Below are 15989 nucleotides of genomic sequence, written 5' to 3' on the forward strand. Positions count from 1 at the left end.
GTAAATGTGTCTCAGGAGAACGTAAGGGAATTTGATGAGTTTCTTTGCTGGTGAAGTACGTTTTCTTCAGGTAATTCCGATACTGCCACCAAGCATTATTAAAGATAGCAGAGGTATTGGCACAGGTTACCTCATCCTGTTTTTCCAAATCGGTCCTTCTCTATAGAGAAAAATTGGAAAATTTGCTGTATTATAACCATCATGGATGTAGGATGTATGGGACGAAGCAAAGTAATTGCCATGAATAACATTACTTACACATAACTCCTGGACAAACACCTGCAACTGGCATTTTCCTTCATCTTCAGTATAATATTTCCAAGATGGGAAGATACGCACATACGATTTAACAACATCAAATGCGATAGATGCTAAACTACGACTGGCTGGTTGTGCTTCCTCCACAGGAATAGGCGTACTAACTGGTGGAGTTGGGGTTCACCGTGATAGTACTGTCCCTTTGGGCACTAGATATGCCTTACTAACTGCTCTTGTTTGGGAGCTCTATGGTGGATATGGTGCTGTGTCAACAGGAACTGGGTTACTATCGGCTAGGGTTGGTTTAGATTGGTGAAGCTGGTTCTCTGTCCATCCCAGTAGGGGTATAATCTGCGAGAGTTTGGGTTATGTGTGGTAGGGCTGGTTCTTGTGCATGTACAACTGGGGTGCTATCTCCACCAAGATGTAGCAGTGTTTTATTTGAAGACCGTGTTTTTATTCCGCTAGATACTGGCATCACCCGCTCCAATTCAAATGGCTGATAAACAAGAAACATAGTTGAATTTACAGACATTGTATGAGAGACAGATGCAATAGATAGTGTTGAAAAAAGAGGGCATGAAATAGTTGACATGTATATTGTTTAACTAAAACTGATAGCATGACATAATTTCACATATATGATGTCTATCTAAACTGGATAGCATAGCATAACATAATTCAAAGATATGATGAATAACTAAATAGGATCGCATGACATAATTCACCTACATGTTATCTAAGTAATCAGGATCACATCATTTAATTCACATATGTGATTTATATGCTAAACAGAGCGCATTCGATATGATGTCTGAACTAAGAACATGGTGTTGAATATTGTGTATATGATGTCTAAACTATGCAATGCAAGACACCGTATGCATGATATGAGCAGTATAATCGTGCCAAGTTAGAGCATACACCTAAGTGGGGGAATATGACTGGTCATCTGTCTCTGAATCCATCTCTGAGGAGCTATCGGGACCCAACAAGAGATCTGCTTCGACAGGTAGCACTGTCTGCTCTGAAGGCCTTGTTTTCACTCCAGATCTTTCCATCTCCCACCCAAATGGCTGATTCACAGGAAGAGTAGTTTAATGTACAAACATTGTCGACAAATGGAAATGTAATGAAGAAAAGGATGGGCAAGATATCATTCAAATATATGATACCTGGTTAAATAGGATGGCATTGCACATTTCACATATATTATGGCTGGCTAAAAGACATGAGACTGCATAATTCCCATATATGATATAGAAACTAAACGGGTGGCATTACAGAACATGTCTAAACTAAGCAGATGACATATATGATGTCAAAAGTAGGCACTGGAAGGCAACATATGCATGATATGACTAACATCATCATGCCAAGGTAGAGCAAACACCTTGGGGGGTAAATAGGAGTGGTCAGCAACGTCTGAATACGCCCCAGAACAGATATCTTGCTCTGGATTACAATCTGGAGAGGGGTGGGGAGGGTTTGCCATTGAACCCACCATGAAGCGATGTCTGCATGACATTGTATTGCCGCGCAAAACTCTTCTCTTTTTCTCTACATGTTCAGCATGACTGTGTACAATATCTGACATGCATACAAAAAAAATATGGTGAGGTTATGTAAGGAGAGCATGCAGAAGTTTAGAGTGATGGTAACAACCAGTGGATCGACGTTTTTTCCATTGAACCAAAATAGCCCTAATGGATCGACGTGAATGTATAGTAATAAGTGATGCAACAAGTGTACAACCTATTTGCCGTAGCCGTGTCGACCTCAGCATCATTGGGTTAGTCGCTGAAGCAGCTGAGGCAGAGGTGGCTGTCGGAGGTGTGGAGGAAGATCTGAGGAATCTGTAGACGGCGTCCAGGGCACTGCTCTATTGTGATGGATCGTTCTGTCGTTGGAGCAGCTCCGGTGAGCCGTAAGACGTCAAGGCTGAAGCAGCACAAGATAGACATCGTCAATCTCAAGTGGGATTCTAATAGCATCTCCGATAGATGATGTAAAATGGATGTAAAATTAACATCACCAAAAACCACCTGACTACAATAGATGAGGTAAAAACTGTTGACTCTGAACTTAACTGTCGAAACTGAAATTTACTGTGGAATCTGAATGCTACTGTTGAAACTGATCGCAATGGTAGCAGAGATGCACTTGAAATGTAGTTTAGGGAGGGCTTGCAGTTCATCTTCAACCTGCACCCCCCTGAGCCGCCAGCCACCACCGGCCGAACCGCCGGCCCCAGCGCCGCCTCGCCGCCCCGAAACAACTCGCCATCGCTGCCCCGGCCAGCCCTCTAGGCCCTCCGCCCCCACCCTGAACCCTAAGATAGATAGTGGGGTACCTCTCTAGCGAGCCCCCATCCCCGCTGCGGGTGGTTCTTCCTTAACTCCGGCGAGCCCCCCCAACCCCTGAAAATGGACTGACCCAAAAGTCGATTCAGTCGACTGAAGTGTGGCTTAATCAGAGCAGAGCAGCAGCACGAGCGAGGGGGAGAGCAGCAGCAGCAGCAGCAGGGCGAGCGAGCGAGAGCCGGAGTAGCAGCAACAGCGCGAGCAAGCGAGCGAGAGCCGGAGCAACAGCAGCAGATCCGGCTGGTATGGACGCCGCCGCCGAAGGGGCCTCGCACTGGGGGAGAGCCACCGTGGAGATGTTGCCCGCGGTGCCGACTTCAAGGTAGCCGCTCTATGGGGGTGCGGGATGGAGCACCGTCAGTGCCGAGAGGTCGAGTTAAGGAGAAGGTGCGATGCGATGAGTGTACAACCTCTTTGGTGGCGCCGAGTAGGCCTCGGCTTCATCCGAGGAGTCGGTGAGGATGCTGCGGTTCCGGTGGAGCAGGTTAAGGCGGCACTGTGGGGATGGAGCATCCACGATAGACGAGGCAATCGTCGGAGCAGCTCCTTGGAGGTGGAGGACAGGGCGGCTGAACCGGCGGGACGGCGAGATCGATGACGGATCCTCATCCGGAGAGGTGGACGAGGGACGTCGAGCTGTTGCGGTGGACGGCATCGTCGGGGAAGAGGCTCCGGCTGGGCAGCGGTGACGTGGCGAACAGAGGAGGGTGGGGTTTCAAGGCTGGAGTGGAGAGGTTATGGCGGCCTGGGATTTCGAATGGCAAAAAGGGTGCGATGGGAGGGGGTGAAGCATGACTTAGGGACGCGCTTGTCCAAAATGTAGGGTGTGTTACAAAACTACCCCCCACCGATTTGAACTAGCGGCCCTTTCGGCTCAGGGTTAGAAGGGGGATTTTGCGTGTCGGGATTTGGCAGCTGGAGGGAATTTTTGCGCGCGTTGTAATTTCGGGATAGCAAGGCGCGGATTGTGAAGCGCCAGTTTTGGAGCACGATATCTGAATTTTCGGGATATAACAAGACGCAGGTTGAATTTTAGGGACAAGCCTAACGTATAGTAATATTGTACTTGTACGTACCAAATCAATTCGCAGTTCCCTCAACCAAAAAGAAAACAAAAAAATAAAACTATTCACACCACACAAAGAGAGAGTCTTGCCTCGTTTTACTATACAAATGCTATTCAAAGCTACTCCCTCCTTCCATCTATATAGGGCCTAATGCGTTTTTCGATGCTAACTTTGACCAAATATTAGAGCAATGATATATGACATGCAACTTACACAAAGCACACCGTTAACTTTGTCTGTGAAAGGTTTTTTCAATGATATAATTTTCACATTGTGCATGTCATGTACTATTAATCTTGTCAATAGTCAAAGGCGGTCTTAAAAATCTTATTACGCCCTATATAGATGGAAGGAGAGAGTATGAATCCATGTTATGTCCGATTAAATTTTTTCGCTTGCTGTATAATGCATGTAACCTACTCATACCAACATTTTAGTGCATTCCAAATGTCCATACTACCGCTGCAATTCGAACTAAATTTGAATTTGTTTCTCTATTTCAATAAGAATCTACAATTATGATTGTTGCCAACTTCAACCATCATAGTTTCCTTGCTATCCGCCAGATATAAATCGGACGGCTTATAATGCAGGATGGCAGGCACACCATCATCAACAACTGCGTTTTTTATAAGAGTAGAGATAAAATATATTAAATGTAGTATAACATGTTCATAAACACACCATGTGTATCACTGTTATATATATTCACACATGCGTCGGTTTAAAACACTATGATAAATTCTTCAATTATCCGAATTCGCTTTTTATAATGAATTATATATGATCTCTATTCGTCTTTTACACCCACACAACCCTCTTATCTTTGTAGCTAGCGCTAACTTTCTCTTGTGCATGCACACGCCCGCATCCCTCTCACCCTCCCTCAACATTCTCTAGTTCCATCGCGCAAATTCGTCTTTTCACTTTAGGTCGTTCACCCATGGTGTGTGTAGGCCCCCAGCTCCTTCTTTACAGCACACATCGATCGATATGCCTCTCTAGCTAGGTGTGCCTAGCACAAACACAAGTTTCCCCTCTTCTCTTGTCACTGTCCATGCCTCACTCCCACCACTCTTTTCATCGTTCTCGTACTCGCACACTCCTCCCCGCTCGATATAGTATGCCTCTCGTACCACCTCCTACATGCATCCCTCTATCTCTATCCTTCTCCTCGTGCCTCGTTTGCTTCTAACACACACATGCATGTATACCGATCGATCTCCCAACATATACCTGGATCAACTTTAACTGCCCCTCCATCGATTGACGTACCTCACAAGTTATGTCTCTCCTTTCTCTAACAAAGGGCGGTTGATCTTCCTATGTAGTTATGTCTGCTTACCACAGCCACGTCGTCCCCCCTCATCATTCGTGCATGCCTCCTGACCCGTCTCTCACACGCACGTGCATAGACAACAAGCAGCCATCTCCTCTCTTATTGATATTGCGGGTGTGCCCTCCGTTTGTCTAGCAACCCTATCCCACCATTTGTTAGAAGCAACTCCACTACCACCCCCTCCGACACTCTAGCTCTGTCTCTCTCCCAGCCTTATTCCTCTCCTGCACATATGCATGGATGCCGATCGATCTCCCTTAATACATGAGGCAGGTCGATCTCTGAGGGAGTCCTGGACTAGGGGGTGTCCGGATAGCCGAACTATCATCATCGGCCGGACTCCAAGACTATGAAGATACAAGATTGAAGAGTTCGTCCCGTGTCCGGATGGGACTTTCCTTGGCGTGGAAGGCAAGCTTGGCGATACGGATATGTAGATCTCCTACCATTGTAACCGACTCTGTGTAACCCTAGCCCTCTCCGATGTCTATATAAACCGGATGGTTTTAGTCCGTAGGACAGAACAACAATCATACCATAGGCTAGCTTCTAGGGTTTAGCCTCCTTGATCTCGTGGTAGATCTACTCTTGTAATACCCACATCATCAATATCAGTCAAGCAGGATGTAGGGTTTTACCTCCATCAAGAGGGCCCGAACCTGGGTAAAACATCGTGTCCCTTGTCTCCTCTTACCATCCGCCTAGACACACAGTTCGGGACCCCCTACCCGATATCCGCCGGTTTTGACACCGACATTGGTGCTTTCATTGAGAGTTCCTCTGTGTCGTCACCGATAGGCTCGATGGCTCCTTCGATCATCAACAACGACGCGGTCCAGGGTGAGACTTTTCTCCCCGGACAGATCTTCGTATTCGGCGGCTTTGCACTGCGGGCTAATTCGTTTGGCCATCTGGAGCAGATCGAAAGCTACGCCCCTGGCCGTCAGGTCAGATTTGGAAGTTTGAACTTCACGGCTGAAATCCGCGGAGACTTGATCTTCAATGGATTCGAGCCACAACCAAGCGCGCTGCACTGTCACGATGGGCATGATTTAGCTCTGCTGCCGGACAGTGCCCTGGAAGCCGCACACGAGTCCTCTCTGACCCTCGATTCAGAGCCAGCTGTGCAGATCGAGGACGGGTGGTTAGACACCACCTCGGGGGCTGCAACCTCTACGGCGATAGAGCCGAACACTGACTTTGTCCCTTCTAAAGCTCGTGACTCCAAGGTGCTGGACTCCTTGCCGGACTCCGAACCTCCCGCGCCCCCTTTAATCGAATCCGATTGGGCGCCGATCATGGAGTTCACTGCTGCAGACATCTTTCAACACTCACCTTTCGGCGACATCCTGAGTTCGCTAAAGTACCTCTCGCTATCAGGAGAGCCCTGGCCGGACTGCGGTCAGGACGGTTCGGATGCGGACGACGAAGAAATTCAAGGCCCACCCACCACCCACTTAGTAGCCACTGTCAACGATTTAACCGACATGCTAGGCTTCGACTCTGAAGACATCGACGGTATGGACGACGATGCCGGAGACAACCAAGAACCAGCGCCTACTAGGCACTGGAAAGCCACCTCAACTCATGACGTATACATGGTGGATACACCAAAAGGAAGCAATAACGAGGAACAACGGGACGCGGCGAAGGATAAATTCCCCCGAAAAACAACAAAAACGGCGACGCAAGCGCCGCCCGAAGTCCCGCCTCGATAACAACGGCACCCATACTGACCCAGCCGTAGAGCAGGGCGAACCAGTGGACGAGCAACCCATTCCCGGCGAAAACAATAGTCCAGACGATATCACGCCCGACACATCACCGGAGCATAAGAACCTTCACAGAAGGCTCGTCGCCACTGCAAGGAGTTTGAAGAAGCAAAAGCGGAAGCTCAAAACGGCGGAAGACGTAGTCAGAATGAGATGGAGCAAAGTACTCAAGACCGCAGATAAATACGGCGATAGTCACCAAGCAAAGAGCTACCCGAAGCGCAAGCTGTTTCCCGAATTTGACGAGGAGGCCGTAGAGCCCCCACAGTCAAAAAAGAAAGAGGCCGCCTGGCCGGATAGACGACCAGATAACAGGCTAAGAGCGGCAAGCGGCGCCGCACATAATCTGGCACACGATCCAAACAAGGATCCTCGCAAAAAGGATGGCCCAATCAGGTCCATCTATGGGCCAAAAAAGAAGGCTCCAGGAAGCAACACAACCCGCCGAGTGTTCGAAGATAACGGCACACCTAAATACAGGGGCGCCGCACACCAGCTATGTTTCACCGACGAAGTACTGGATCATGAATTTCCAGCGGGATTCAAGCCCGTAAACATAGAGGCATATGACGGAACAACAGACCCTGGAGTCTGGATTGAGCATTATATCCTACACATACATATGGCTAGAGGAGACGATCTCCACGCCATAAAATACCTACCCCTCAAGCTCAAAGGGCCAGCTCGGCATTGGCTCAAAAGCCTCCCAGAAAATACCATCGGAAGTTGGGAAGAGCTTGAGGATGCATTTCGAGCAAATTTTCAGGGAACTTATGTCCGCCCTCTGGACGCAGACGATTTAAGTCACATAACTCAACAGCCCGGGGTGTCAGCACGCAAATTCTGGAACAGGTTCCTCACCAAAAAGAACCAAATAGTCGACTGTCCGGACGCCGAAGCCTTAGCAGCCTTTAAACATAATGTCCGAGACGAATGGCTCGCCAGACACCTCGGCCAGGAAAAACCAAGAACAATGGCCGCACTAACAAGACTCATGACCCGCTTTTGCGCGGGGGAAGATAGCTGGCTAGCAAGATGCAGCACCAGCGACCCGAGTACATCCGAGGTCAGGGATGGAAATGGGAAATCACGACGCAGAAAAGATCAGCGCCGGAATAAGGAAAGCGGCCCAAATAGCACGGCAGTCAACGCCGGATTCAAAAGCTCTCGGACGAATAACAAAACACTGCCCCTTAAGGACAATAGCGACGAGCTATCCAACCTAAACAAAATCTTGGATAGGATATGTCAAATCCACAGTACCCCCGGGAAGCCTGCAAACCATACCCACAGAGATTGTTGGGTCTTCAAGTAGTCCGGCCGACTTAACGCCGAACACAAGGGGCTCGACACACCAAGCGAAGACGATGATGAATCCCACAAGCAGCAAGCCGGCAAACAGAAGACTTTCCCACTAGAAGTCAAAACAGTGAACTCACTTCATGTGATAAATAGTGCGGCAACTACTAAAACACGTGCCGCACGATCCACCCTAGCGGAGGCCCGAAATTGGATGTCAAACCCAATTACTTTCGACCATCAGGATTACTCCAGAAATATTCGAAACGCAGGAGGGACTGCTTTGATATTGGATTCCATAATAGACGGACTACAATTCACACAAGTCCTAATGGATGGCGGAAGCGATATAAACCTGCTATACCAGGACACCATCCGCAGAATAGGGATAGACCCTACCAAAATTCGCCATAGCAACAGTTCCTTCAAAGGAGTGACGCCAGGCCTTCATGCCAAGTGTACAGGCTCTGTACTACTAAAAGTTGTGTTCGGTTCACCCGACAACTTCCGTCGCGAAAAGCTAATCTTCCATATCGCCCCATTCAAAAGTGGCCATCAAGCACTACTGGGACGCGAAGCTTTCACACGCTTTAACGCAATACCGCATTATGCGTCTCTTACACTCAAAATGCCCGGTCCACGTGGTATAATCTCATTAAAGGGAAACTCCGAGTGTTCCTCGACCATGGAAAACGTGAGACTGCCTTGACAACCGCACATTAATCCAAGCTTGCTAATAAAGCCCCTAAAAATAGGTCATTTAGACCTCGGACACGGTTAGGCGAGTCCGGCATAAACAAACAAGGGGCTTCCCAGTCGCATACATCTTTACAAGGGGCTGCACGTATAAACAATGAGAGCCAATTAAGCTCAATTTTATTCATCTTCCAAATCATACTCTCTTTTACATCTTTCGCACAATTTTTTTTCAAAACTAAGTTCTTCTCTTTTACAGATGAACCACGTGCTACACCCGTCAAGGATACAGCACAACGGAGACACAGGCGCAGACGTGCAGCAGGGACCCGTTACAAGGATTCTTTTTTAGATTAAGACCCTGCATAAACCTTTCTTACTGTCTCTTGTTGATACTCATCCCCCGGTTTCCTACCATAACCGAGGAGGAGGCTGGCGTTTTAGCATCGGCCGCGTCAGAAGTTCCCGCCTGTGCCTGGACACTAGGGGCTTAGGGCATTGTTCTGCCCGTTATCATAAAGTCCGAATACCTTAGGGAGTGTTCGGCGTCTCGAGTTAGGCCTTATATGCATCAGCTCCGAATCATGTCTTTGGTCAAATGTTGGATTTGCCCGGCTCCTGTGTTTTGCTGCCTTACGTTCCGCTCCATCGGCTAACGCGACACCAGGAGAACTACTGCGATTGTGCCCCGGTTCGGTCGGGCGAGAACCTCAGTAGAGAAAGCCGAAAACTGATTGTCATGATATAGCGAGAGACTGGTCAACCACTCGATCGACTATTGGAATGTTTAGAATTCCTCCACTTTGACGAAGGACCGCTTCCCAGTCAGGCACACACGCGCCCCGAGTTCGGAGAGCGCGGTGCCTCTAGGGGCTATATCGTAGCCCCACCATCGAGCTCCTATGGCTAAGTGAAAGTGATAAAGCATTATAGTACGGTTGCCTAGTTTGCTATGCTATCACCTCCTTCAAAGGACCAAGACGTTGGATTAAGTGTGAAAATGCGCTTTTTTTGCAAACACTCCCGCACTATGTGCGTGTGGGCTGAAGCCAAAGACGGCCATCTTTCAGGTTATAAATACATATACATTAACGGCCGCACAGGAGATATTTCAATACTTGAACGCACAAGTATAAAAAGTCGTTACATTATGAATATGATCTCACAAATCATACATGTCATTTGAACATGACATTTTTCGAGCACTGCGACTCTATTAAACGAGCGCCCTGCAGGACTTCCTCAAAATAGTGCTCGGTGGGTAATCGGCTTTCGTCCGAACCCCGGGACGCAACATCGGTGGCATTCATCTCCACCTAGTATGTCTTAACACGGGCAAGAGCCATCCGTGCACCCTCTATGTAGGCCGACCGCTTCATCGCCTTGATATGCGGCACCGCCCCAAGGAATTGTTGCAATAAAACAAAATAACTCTTCGGCTTGGGCCTTTCCGGCCACAAATGAGCCACCACATCCGTCATGGCTAGTCCGGACAATCTATTCAGCTCAGCCCACTCAGCCAACTGATCGGTCAACGGCAGTGGACGCTCCGGACTATGGAATTGAGACCAAAACAGCTCTTCCATTTCATGATCCTTCTGACTTCGGAAGTGCCGAAGTGCGTCTGCCACACTCGCCGCCAAATCCAGATAAGGATCCTCCGCACTCCACAACTGGCCCAACTGAGCATACTTCGGGTTCGTGAACTTCCTACGCAACAGAAAGGGCTTTCCAGCCGCAATGTCTCCGGCCTGACGTAGTTCCTCCTTTATAGCCCGCATTGCGGAACGAGCACCCTTGGCTTCGGCGGTGGCCTTCTTCAGGCCCTCTTGCTCCGCTTGGTGCTCTCTTTCAAGAACCTCATAGCGGTCGGTAGCATCCTTTAATTTCACGGCCATTACGGCCATTTCCTCCCTACTTCGGCAGTGAGCAGCCTTTTCGGCTTTTAGCTCCTCTGCTGCCTTCGAGGCAGCCGCATCACTTTTTCTGGTTTGCTCCTTGGCTCGGGCAAGTTCTGCCCGGAGGTCTTCCACAGCAGCGACACCATCTGCATCAAGCATACATGTTGTAAGGAGTGGGCGTCAACTCCCTTACCAGGTGACCGCGGAAACACCACCTACCTTGCGACTCGTCAAGTCGTTTATTGACCAGCGCGATGTCCGCATCCGCAACGTCGAGTTGTCGCTTCAGTTCGGCAACTCTATCAGTCCGGCTAGCCACCGAACGTTCCGCCACCTTCATAGGAAAGGTGGCATTTCGTAACTGAGATTATGATCCTCGGCATGCTGTCGCTTTCGACAACATACCGAGTCTCAGGGGCTACTATCTATACAGGGCGCACTCTATGTGCAAAACTGTCGAAAGGTATGTCATTTTTTGTGTACCTCAAACCCCGTCAGTAAACTTCCGACGGCCTCATGCAACCCGCTCTCGGCGGATGGGATCATTTCAATCACCGCACTCATTAATGCACGGTGATCTTCTGAGAGAGACGCCCTCTCAAGCAAACCCTGCAGCTCCACCGGCCGTACTCCAGTGGGTGCCGAACTCCCAGGCCCCGCCGGACTCGGGGAGACCCTCCGTGACGACACCTCAGGGTCGTCCACCCCGCCTGACGGGGCGGCAAATGGAGGTGTTTCCCTCTCCATCATCTCCGGACGAAGGTCCCCCGAGGATGAGCTCTGCTGAGAAGGGCTGAGATCTGAACTACAAGGTAAAAACTTCGGTTATCCTCAGAAATAAAATAGGGATGTCCCTTATTATAAAATTCCCCTTTTTCTACTTACGGCTCGCTGGAGGGCTGATTCCTTTGGGGAGACTGTGCGGCTGGGACTCCTCCCGGCACAGGACCTTCCTGTGCAGATTTCTTTCCCCGCTTCGAGGCTTTGGCCTCCGGGTTTTCGGAAGCGGTCCTCTTCTCCCCCTGGAGGGAGGGATTCTTAATTCCCCCCTTACTGAGAGCCTCCTTAATAGAGGTGGCAGTTTCCCTGTTCCCCCCTTCGCCCTCCTCCGAAGGCGCTACATCCAACATTTTGATTAACACGGGATCCGGCGTGGTCTCAGGGAGGGGGGCGGAACACCGTAAGTTTTGCTTGCGCTATCCACTCCTGTTCAAGGGATAGCCGGTTAAAAGGCAAATCCATGATAAATAAACGGATGATATGTCCGGTCACAAGGCTACTTACTTGAGTATCCGAGCGATTGCAGCTTAGGCCAGCGTCCTCGGTCAAGTCCGGACACACTCCTTGTGATCCGAAGAACAGTTTGTACATCTCCACGGGTTTTGTACCCATAAAGTGTTAGAGAGCTCGTGGTCCCTCTGGATTGAATTCCCACAGGCGGAGGGGGCGACGTTTGCAGGGCAGAAGACGCCGAATCAGCATAACCTGCATCACTACAACCAGATTGATCTCCCTCTCTTGGAGGTCTTGAATCCGGCCCTGCAATAGGGGTACGTCCTTGGACGGCCCCCAGTCGAACCCTTTGTTGACCCACGATGTCAGCCGTGGTGGAGGGCCCGGGCGAAAGGCGGGCGGCGGCCTCTGCCTGCTGCCCCTGGGAGCGGTGATATAGAACCACTCATGTTGCCACAAACCAAGCTCCTCCTGAAAAGAGCCCTCGGGCCATGGAGCATCGGCCCTCTTGCTTATAACCGCCCCTCCGCACTCTGCCTGACGCCCCTCAATCATCTTCGGCTCCACATTGAAGGTTTTGAGCCACAAACCAAACTGAGGGGTAGTGCGGAGGAAGGCTTCGCAGACAACGATAAATGATGAGATATGGAGGATAGACTCCGGAGCCAGGTCGTGGAATTCCAGCCCATAGTAAAACAGGAGCCCCCTCACGAAGGGATCCATCGGGAAGCCTAAACCCCGAGGGAGTCCTGGACTAGGGGGTGTCCGGATAGCCGAACTATCATCATCGGCCGGACTCCAAGACTATGAAGATACAAGATTGAAGACTTCGTCCCGTGTCCGGATGGGACTTTCCTTGGCGTGGAAGGCAAGCTTGGCGATACGGATATGTAGATCTCCTACCATTGTAACCGACTCTGTGTAACCCTAGCCCTCTCCGGTGTCGATATAAACCGGATGGTTTTAGTCCGTAGGAAAGAACAACATCATACCATAGGCTAGCTTCTAGGGTTTAGCCTCCGTGATCTCGTCGTAGATCTACTCTTGTAATACCCACATCATCAATATCAATCAAGTAGGACGTAGGGTTTTACCTCCATCAAGAGGGCCCGAACCTGGGTAAAACATCGTGTCCCTTGTCTCCTGTTACCATCCGCCTAGACGCACAGTTCGGGACCCCCTACCCGAGATCCGCCGGTTTTGACACCGACAATCTCCTTAATACATGAGGTAGGCCTCTCTCCTCCTCCACACATATACCAGCCATTGTACCTCTATAGTTAATTGGGCCTCCCTCTTCCCCCACCACACACCGATAGTCGAGCGCTGTAGGTAGGTATCCATGCCACTGAGACAAACTGCACATGTCCCCTCTCACGTTCCAGTAGGCCAGCCACTCTATATCTTTGACGTGGGCACACACAAATTCGATCGCACTCTTTATCGATCGCGCACACACACACACACACACATCATCCCTATTTTCGATTCTATGGACACCTCAAGCCGGTGATACCTCCACTCTCTTCTCGTGGATCGCCCCCTCTATATATATGTTATATCCAGGACTCTATTTCATACACATTGCATATGTTACATTTTTTGATTGAACCCCCCCCCCCCAAAAAACTCTCAAGAACCCACACACTATATCTCTCTAGGTTTGTATCTCTCTCACACAACCCCACATAGGTGGTGTACGTATACAAGAAGAGAATAGGTGCACCGTGCACGTACTCATGCTTCATGCCCAGCCACACCCGCGTGGGTACACAGTGGATCTCATTTCTTTATGAAATGGCAACCCACGTGCTAATTTGAATGCCTGTAGCGGTTGTTTACCTAGGGAGGTCGTGTACCACGCCTGCACGAAACAAAGTTTGACTTGACGCGTTGCCGCGTTATTTTTAAATAAAGTTATAGCGCTCAATGGCACATACACAGAATATAAACGATTTTTATGGAGAAAATGGTAGTCCGCTCACTATATACAATGGAGCCTTGCGTGCCTGGTTTGTCGCTCTTCAGAGTATCTCACACAAGGCTGCGGTGGCCTCTCTCTCTCTCACCGTTGGTCACTGATCCGACCGCATCCCATACGCCGAGGGAAAGGGAGTGCGGTGCCCTCTCTCTCTGTCACCGTTGGTCACTGATCCAGCCGCATCCCGTCCGGGGGGGGGGGAGGGAGGAAGTGCATCATTTCTCCATTCGACGGCGCCGAGGCAGCACGTCCAAATCTGCGGTACACGCCGTTCTCTCTGACCAAGCTCCGGCACGGCAGGGCCTACGCCACCTGCTCGCAGATTTCGCCCGCCGCCGCTCACCTAGTTACAACCCAACGACCTCCAGGTATCCCCTCCGGCCTTGCTCCACTGCCCGTCTTCCCACGTTGCTGCATGTGGATCTTCCATAGTTCTTTGCCCAAAACGTAGCTCGTCCAACATATTTTCCATATTGCATTCTGGTCCTCACACCGTTTTAGACAAACACAACCGTGTTGTTATCTTCCCTTAGGGCAAGGAATATGCTTCTTTTTTGTCGTCGCATGTGTCATCAACTATTATTGGCCAATACTTGTTTCCTTTCTACCTCCTTTTTGCAAACAGGGCTATCCATTACACCTCGTTGCTATTGCAACCTTTTGGTGAACTGCACAAATCACTTATTTCTTAAGAGTGTTTTGTGTAGTTGTACTAAAATGTCACATGGGCAACGTCTCTACATTTTAGTGCGACTGCATAAAGGGAGATTGGTTTTGCTCTATCCTCCTCATCCAACTCCGAGCCTAATCTTCTCCAACTAGTTAGTCTTAAGAGATACTGCAAAGGTGACCGACTTCTATTTATGTGTTTATTGTTTCATCAGCAGTCGTCTATTATCGTAATCACACTTAATATCTTTGGAGCAGGGACGCTGAGCTCTATTTTAGTGGAACTGCACAAAATGATCGGAATGTTGCATGCTCCAGACAGCTACTTTTTTTCCCGACATGCCTTGTTGATTTAGACAGAGCTAGGGGGACGTTGCTGCCAATGAAAGCATGGATCAATTTTAATTTAACACCTTCTCACAACTCTGTCTTCAGTTGTGATGTAATTATTAGCTCTGATCTACTAATAATTTACATGCATTAGCAAGGAAGTTAGTTTTTTATTGTTTCCGAAAGAGCATCGATGTCAAGACACGCGAAACAGAAGCTGAAAGCTCACACCATTGTACAATTTCATGTCTCGCTGGAAAATTATTTGTATAGTATGTCAATTATGTAAACAAATGATGGAAGATTGATAGCATTGCCAGAAGCCTCTTCATCATCCATGTCCATGTGCCATGCACAAAATTATACTCCTTCGTTCCTAAATAATTGTCTTTTTACAAATTTCAAACGGGCATATTTTAGAGTGTAGATTCACTCATTTTGCTTCGTATGTGTACTCCCTCCGTTCCTAAATATTCTATTCGTCTTTCTAGAGATTTCAACAAGTGACTACATACGGAGCAAAATGAGAGAATCTACACTCTAAAATATGTATATACATCCGTATGTGCCAGTCCATTTGAAATATCTAAAAAGACAAATATTTGAGTAGTCACTCGTTGAAATCTCTAGAGAGACAAATATACTCTGGAGTATATTTAAGAACCGAGGGGGTAGTGCACAACCGCATTGGAGACTCAGCCCGGTCGTTGCGCCGCATTAATAGTGAGTAATGAGCAGTCAAATCGTAAGCCCCACCTTTCCCACTATAAGTTGCTCTGAAGAAGCAACCATCAATACGCTCTTCTTTGAATCCGCTCATACTACTCCATCCGTCACCGTTTATACAGTGCGCTTCAGAAAAAAATCTGTGGGACCAAGGCGACAAGCGATCGGCCTGAAAAATAGCATTGGTAGTTATAGCACGGCGTCTATTACTAGAGGGAATAATGCATACACACATGCATGCAGTGCTTCCACCCCGGGTACACACGGCACTTACTCCACTCCGTAGTACTCCCTCCGTTCCTAAATGTAGGGTGTATAGTTTTTGGCATGAAAATTAAAGAATGCACGTGAAGGC

This window comes from Triticum aestivum, chromosome 4B (assembly GCF_018294505.1).
Source record: "Triticum aestivum cultivar Chinese Spring chromosome 4B, IWGSC CS RefSeq v2.1, whole genome shotgun sequence".
NCBI classification, from domain to species: Eukaryota; Viridiplantae; Streptophyta; class Magnoliopsida; order Poales; family Poaceae; genus Triticum; species Triticum aestivum.